Here is an 8,253-nt window from a genome sequence, read left to right on the forward strand (position 1 = left end):
AATTTTCAGAAGGCTGGAGACTTCATGGTATCTAGCCATTCCATTACACAAATCTTAGTATATCACAGGGATAGTTCTAGTTGGAACACTGCATCACAGGTCGTTGCCATGTTTTTTTTTTACATGCAGTCTTTCAAAGAAAGTTGTAACTTAATGTTTCTGTCCCTACTTGCAGAGTTAATTTCACTCAGTCAGATGTGCTCAGTAGATGCTAGCTATCATCTTGGCTGTCTTACAAATTTATTTATGTCTGCGTGCATTAATCATTTTATTTACTCTGGCTTCATCTCTGCTGGTGATCATCACTCCTCTGTTTGTTCACTTTTTGTTTTCAGTCTTCATTTAAGGTCAGCTATTTGCAAATGTCCATTTTGGTGAATTGGCAAACGTCTAAACTGCCTGACTGTCAATAGGTGTGGCTGCTGTGTGTGTGTGTGTGTGTGTGTGTGTGTGTGTGTGTGTGTGTGTGTGTGTGTGTGTGTGTGTGTGTGCGTGTGTGTGTATCTATGTGTGTGTATGTTTGCTTGTGTTTGTGTCTTCTTATCCTGATTTGTTGGCAGCCCAGTGAACTTCTGTGCCTTAGACACATGGAATGCTAGGATATACTTCAACTCCCCCACAACCCTGCACTGGGTTAGGTGGGTAATCCGTGAATGAAAGAATAAACTTTACTCATCACAGAGTGCTTCTTCCATTTAATGTGACCTTCACATTAACAGTACATATGAAAAAAGTGGAATTTAAATTGAGATCTATCATTTCATGACTAGTTTCCCATCAAGTGCAGTTTCTGTAATCCCATCTCCTCAGGTGGAATAGACCCCAATGACATTGCATTTAATTCCTGTACTGTGAGATCACAGTATACGTGAGTTCAATTTTTTTTCATGGCTGCTGTTGCCATGAAGTTAGCATAATTAATTTGGTGGGTATATGGGTCAAAAACATTTTTTGTGCTGTCACAAATAGGATTATCAGGTGTATTTTTCATTTTGTTTAGGTTCATAGGTTCATAGGTTCCTAGGTTTATACTAGGCTATCTGCCCTAGAGAATTTATAAGCCTAGCCCAAAGTTATGTGGCTTTCACCACCCCTTAAGTTTGAAAGGTACTATGCCCATTAGTTTACCGTGCCTCTGTCCAGCAGTGACACCGAGGTGATCCCCGGGGTAAACCTGCGATCTCCCATCCATTGATCAAGATTTCTCTTGAACAGGGCCAGCGAGGTGCTCTGCCTCACATGTACCAGGATTTTGTTCCACAGCATAGGGAGTCTCTGGGTGATGAATCTGTCCCTCCAGCATGTCCTATTTATAACTGTGTTAAGGTTTAAGTCTCTTCCTCTTGTATTTCTTATGGATTTAGATTTTTTGAGGTGGAGCATGTCCATCAATTCCGGGTTAGACATGCCCTTGTACGTTAGGCACAGGTCACCTCTGAGCAGACGGTATGCGACTGAATAGAGCTGGAGTTCCTTCAGTCGGGCAGCATAAGACATATTTTTGAGACCCTTTATCCTTTTGGTGAGGAACTTTTGGGGCCTTTCCAATTGCTGCAGGTGTCGGGTAAGATACATTCGAATGGGGCATTGTACTCAATCATTGGTCTGATGAGTGATGAGTACAGGGGAACAATGACCTCCCTTGATCTAGATGTGAATCCCTTCATGATCAGGTGGGCAATGTAGAAGGTTTTCCTAACTACCTTGGCAACGTGGGTGTCAAATGAAAGGTTACTGTCAACCTGGGTCCCCAGATCCCTGATAACCTCTTCTGTGCTTAGTGGATTGCCACCTATATGGTAGCTAGGGGTAACCTTGTTTTTCCCGAAGGGTATGACTATGCATTTTTTGGCGTTTAACTTTAGGCCATGGCTTTGGCACCAGTTATCCGTTTCTATGAGACCCTTCTGGAGGATATCTGTGTCTGATGTGTTTTCAACTATGGCGTCCAATTTGCAGTCATCTGCAAACTTTGTCAGCCATAATCCTCCTGTGTTTGCCTGTACTTCTGAAAAGTAGATGCCGAACAAGAGGGGGCCCAGGACTGAGCCTTGTGGGACACCAATTGTGACCGCCTTGGAGTCTGACATGGCACCAGCCACTCTGACCCTGTGGGTTCTGTCACTTAGCCAGTTTGCAACCCATCTTGTGACATATGGATTTACATTTAAGTTGGTGAGTTTTTCTATGATACCCGAGTGGGGTATTGTGTCGAAAGCTTTTGCAAGGTCAAGGTAAGCTGTGTGGACTGCCTTGCCCTCATCAATGGCCTTGGTGACTGTTTCAAAAAAATCAACCAAGTTTAAAAGGCATGATCTGCCCTTGACAAAGCCAAACTGGGTTGGATCCAATGTCTGTAAGTCCCCTATGTCTTTATTTATGAGTTCCATTATGATCCTCTCCATAGCTTTGCAGACTAGGCTTGTCAAGCTGATGGGGCGGTAATTTCCAGGGTCAGTGGAGGCACCGCCTTTGTGAAGTGGGACCACAGTTGCCATACGCCACTCCTTGGGCACGTATCCTGAGGTGAGGCTAAGATTAAACAGCTGCCCTAACAGCGGGTTGAATTCCTCATTGAGTTCATGGAGCACACAACTGGGGACACCATCTGGTCCCATAGATGCTGTGTTTTTTGCCTTGGAGAGAGCAGTTTTCACCTGAGCGTTTGAGATGTGTGGGAGGCTACAATCCGCTGGGATAGATATCTCTCCTTTGGGATTAGCACTGAACCTGTCAGCCAGTATGTTGGCAATGTCTGTTGGTTCAGTGATTTTTACATCATTTTGAACTAATTCTGAGCATATCTGGGAGTTTCCTCCCAAGTTTCTAACATAGCTAAAAAAGGCCTTATGATTGTCTTTTGAGTCCTTAGTGACTTTTCTTTCAAAATTTGCCTTGGATGATTTTATGAGCGATCGTAGTTTTTTACTTATAGTGATCAAGGGTGTCTTCCCTTTTAAGGATTTTGCTCTATCTTGTAGTAGCTTTCTCCTTTTATTGTAGAGCTTGTTAATGGCTGGGGTCCACCAGACTGGGCGCTTGCCTTTGGTGCAAAGAGTCTTTGTTTTGTTTGGGATTGCCTGATCCATGCAGTCCTGGAGGTGCTGATAGAAGGCATTTGTAAGTGATTCAGCTGTTTGGGTAATGGTTTCTGCTGGCTCGGGGGCCTAGAAGGAAACCACACCAGTCTTAAGAAGTGTGAAGTTGGCTTTTGAGAAGTTTTTCACTGTGGTCTTTTTTATCTGGGGTGGGGGCGGGATGTGGACTTACAGTGAGATTAGTTTATGATCTGAAATCGTTTAAATCATTATGTTTACGGTTGAGTTGTGCACTGTAAACGTCTCTCTCAATTTACTGTATCTGTACCTCATTTTGCAGTCTCTCTTGTGCATCACTTTTGTCTCTCCTTGAAATGTGATTTATTTTCCCCACTAAATTTGTCAATTCATCCAGTATGTCACATGATTCATTGCCACAATTTCTATCAGTGTAAACTGTTGTTTGCAGATCAGTAGACAGGACAAACAAGGAAGGATGTGAGGCTGAGCAAGTTGCACAATGATACTAACCACTTACACTGCAAGACAGTTGTTTTTCTTTTCAGTTTCTGACCATAGTTGTCTTTTAATGACATAACAATGGATTAAGCACCATTAAAGATGCACACTATGATAAGGATGTAGTTATTAAGTCAGCACCTCAAGGCACTAAAATTCAGGAATATTTTCACACTGATTCTCTTTACACTTGTACTTGATTTTCTAATGAAAAGCTTATTTTGAAATTTTGGCTTAAGTGAAATATTCAATTTCCCAGTATTCTGTAGCAGTCTTATAATACTCTTTAAAGGTAAGAAGATTAACATGTTGCACACTAGCACCTGGATTTCCATTGCTGTTAGACAACTCATTCTTTCAATAAAAAATGGTCTTCCTGAATTTGGCACTGCCTTTTTTGTCATATGTATCTTCTCCAGATTTCTTTAAGCAACAATTGCAGAATTATACTATCACAAATGAATCATATAGAAACAGTAACAGTACCATTTTAGACAGTGCTTACTTGTGTCATGAGGAAATTATGTTGTCTAAATAAATAAATAAATAAGAACATAACAAATCAGAATGAAACCTTAAATACTGCTTGAAACATAATCACCTTCCCTTGAAACAAATGAATGTGGTTCAGTTACAAACGGCATGATACCAAAGATTTCCTCAGTGTCATCACCATTTATTACTTTATTAGGAAGATAATCATTTCTTCGTTTGTGCATAGCATCACTGCGCTGCAGCGAATATCCTAAGAGAATAAGGAACCAGGTAGTGTTCCACTGCAGGTTGCACCTATTTGCTTCAAAAGAAAACATTAAAATAAAAGACAATAGGTGGTGTGGTGATGCCAGATCACTGTGATAGCCAGTGTGGTCAGCAGAAGACTGATCACATCTATCTATCCTAAAAAGATGCTCCTTACTCATAATGCATTTAGAGCTTTTAGGCTGAACATGAACATACTGTCTGCATATGAGTAATATGTTATTTTCTTTGTAATAAGGTCAGAAAATAAATGCAAATGCAAAACCAGCATCTACTGATCTGTGCACTCATTTAAACAATTTGAAAGCACTTCATCTTGACATGGTTTCAAAAGCCCCATTTTGGATTGAAATAGCCTAATACCCAATCCATAAATAGTTGGGGAAATGCCCAGGAGGAGCAGAAATCATGCCAAACAGTTCAAAAAGATGCCAGCAACCAGGTTTAAGCCATTTTGACAATAATAACTCTAGGAAATACCTGACTGCTGCAAATTAAGCTAAAGAGCCAATTGACTAACACAATTATGAAAGTAAACCTGATCCTTCAAATATTTTTAGCTATTTGCTTAGCTAACATGGAAGCAGAGGTTTGCACACTTTTGAATTTCACCCAAGCCAGATAAAGAGCAGCAAAAAAATCAAAATACGTTCTTTATTTTATACTACTCGCAAACAGATTGAAAACATTATCAGGCATTTACATTTACTGAGAAACCAAGCATCATGTGTGAGTCAGTAATAGCTAAAGTGGATGAACATTTTGAACCTAAAAGAAATATAACTCATGAAATGGCATATTTTCACAAGTGTCTACAGACAATGGTGGGAGTGAATCTGTTAAGAGTTTGTGAGACATTTCTACAAACTACCTGAATACTATGAATCTGGGGCTGCCAAAGATGAGAGAATCTGAGTCAGAATTGTTATAGGCTTTGCTGACAGAAGAATTTCATATAAGCTGCAGTTGGAGCCAAATTTAACAATGGAAAAGGCCATATGGATAGTTCACCAATCTTAGTTAATTAAAATGCGGATTGGTGACATTATTGTGAGAGATGCCATGAAGTTAAACATATAGAAAAGCTTGATAATGACCAAATTAAGTGTGAGTGTGACACAATGAATGAGTGCAAACTGGAAAAAATGTGCCAGATACAACAATTTGCATATTGAGTCTGAGTAGTCGTTAGAACAAAATAATAGGTGCAAGACCTGCAACAAAATGGGGTGTTACATTTTTGCATGTAAGGCTTAAATGGTCAAAAAAGTATCAACATAAAGTAAGATAGAGGAAAGTGAAAAGAGGCTTTCTCTTTGGACTCTGTGATTAAACAGCCATGCACAGACTAAAACAACATGTAGAAGTCTTAATTCAAGGAACTCCAGTGAAGTTTTAAACAGACACTGGAGAAAACATTATGGTAATGTCACATGATACCTATAGAAGCATTGAAAAAAGTCCACAGCTGCTTAGATCAGACATTAAAAAATATATAGCCTTGCTGGGAGACTGAGGTGTAAAGGACATATCCTTCCAACAATTAACTGGAAATGATACAGATGAGGTTTTTGATCCGTGTACACATAGGGTCATATGTAAATAAATGGTGGTTTGTTTGCCAGAGTAGACTAAGTAAATGTTGGGTGTGTTTGGAGATGTTAGACTCCTTGATGGTAAGCCAGTTAAAATAAGGTTAAAGACAGGTGTTGTCTCATAAGCACTAACTACACTCAACAAAGTACCATTCACTTCTCTCCAGGACAGAAGCTGAGATAAAGAGAATGCAGGCATTTTATATAATACAAGAGGTTATTCTAACTACTAATTGTTATACACCGATAGTGCCAGTGAGTAAGAAAAAATGACAAACATAGAATGTGTGCTCACATGAAGAATCTAGATAATTCAATGAAAAGGGGAAAGGTTTATCTTGCCTATTTTGGAAAACCTAGCACCAAATTTAGTTGGGTCAAAATTCTCCCATACATTAGATGGAGCCAGTTAATTTTGTCAAATACCTCAAGATCCAAGCAATAGAAAGCTGGTAACATTTATCACTCCAAGGAGAGATTTTATTTCAGACCATTACCTGTGGGGTCATTTCTATGTTTGAACATTTCCAATATGAAATGAGTACCTTGTTTAGAGACCATGGAGGTTTTGTGGTTCTGATGGATGATATGCTAACATTATGGCCTCATGAGCAAGTGCATGACAAGGGGCTGGTCACCAGACTTGAAACTATTAAGAAATCAGGTCTAAAATCGAAATAAAGAAAAATGCTGCTTTTCCAAAGCTGTCAATATTTTGGACACTATATAAATGGTGATAGCATCAGGCTGGTTGCAAGCAAAGTCAAAGCTCTAGCTGAGCTGCACAGTCTGATAAATGCAACGGAACTCCAAAATGTACTTTGTATAGTTAACATCTTAGGCAAATTTGTGCTAGGGCTTTCAAAAGTGTCATGTCCTATAATAGACCTATTGAGAAAAGGTGGTTAACGGTAATGGGGAGATTCCCAACAGCAGGCGTGAGTACTGCAGACTCACTAAATCTGCCATAGTCAGTGCTGATGCTAGCAGCTATGGTCTGGGAGTTGCTTTAGTGCATCTGGATGAGGACAACTCCAAGCCAATTACTTTTTGTTCTAGAATGCTAACTGAAACAGAGAAAAGGTCTTCCCAATTCAAAAAGCATGTCTAGCGGGTATATAGTGATATTAATGATTTTAAAGATACTTATCGGTATTAAGCTGTTTCCAACTTCAAATAGACGATTAATTACTAGTTCCACTCAGTGGTTTGTATAACCTGGATCAGGTGCCAAGAAATATCAGGCACATTTAGTCATTTTGATGCAAACATTGTGCATCTGGTGTGAAAACAACTAAAAATGTCTGATATCCAATCTAGTAATGCAAAGATTGACTTGATGAGTCTGATACCAAAGAAGACGTGACTTTCTAAACACAAAGTGTCATGTAGAACCGATATTTGGCTACATGCAAAATGGACATTCTGGCAGAAGCTACCAAGCATTAAACTCACCTACAAGAAACTAACAAAGAGCAATCAGTTATGTCAGGAATGGATGACCTAACAAGTAGACAGAGACAATGTGCAGTCTGTATATGTTCTTTACATTAAGAACACAGTTGTCAAAGCAGAAAGGTATTTTTGTTGTGCTAGGATCAAAGTTACTCAAAAGCTGTGACTTTCAAATAGCATTAAATAAATTAGAAGCAATATTAATTCTAGAATATAATACTCTGACACCAAGAGGCATGAATTTAGAGGTACCCTGGCTGTAAGTAGTATAAACAATATATGATAATAGCATTTGTCATTCAGTATATTATGTGTTGTTTCAAAAAGTCATGTAAGTATACGTGTATCTTTAAGAAGCTAATTACCAACAGATTTTAATACTTTTTTATATGATGCATTGAATAGCAATAAACATTCTATCTCCATGAGAAGACAGGAGCAGAAGTTCTGGGGAATAAGGTTATTTTATCTGTTTTATTTTCATTTGCACAGTAGGAGTGTGTGTCTACAGTCTTACCACTTTATGGAGTGTGTTCTATATGTTAGACAATTTGTTCCCTGTGTGATGAAACACCACTAGCCCAGTAATCAAGGAGTCTCAATACTCACCACTGGCAACAGTGGGGGATGTACACTGGGAGGATGACGGGTACACACACAGTATTTCCAGATGCAGCTCTCTGCATCAAGTGCAGTTTCCCTTAAGAGCACACAGAGATCACAGTCAGTCCAGAGCTGGTTTCTCCCTCTTTCTCCAGATCCCCAATAAGACTTCCCACTGGCACAGCTATAGAGTTGAGATCTCAGATGAGTGGCTAAGCCAAGACCTTCAGCACCTTCTCTGTCTAACCAGTACTTTGTGTCTCTGCCCAAGTAGTTGCACA

This window comes from Protopterus annectens, chromosome 8.part0, assembly GCF_019279795.1.
Source record: "Protopterus annectens isolate FY-2018-M chromosome 8.part0, PAN1.0, whole genome shotgun sequence".
Classification (NCBI taxonomy): domain Eukaryota; kingdom Metazoa; phylum Chordata; order Ceratodontiformes; family Protopteridae; genus Protopterus; species Protopterus annectens.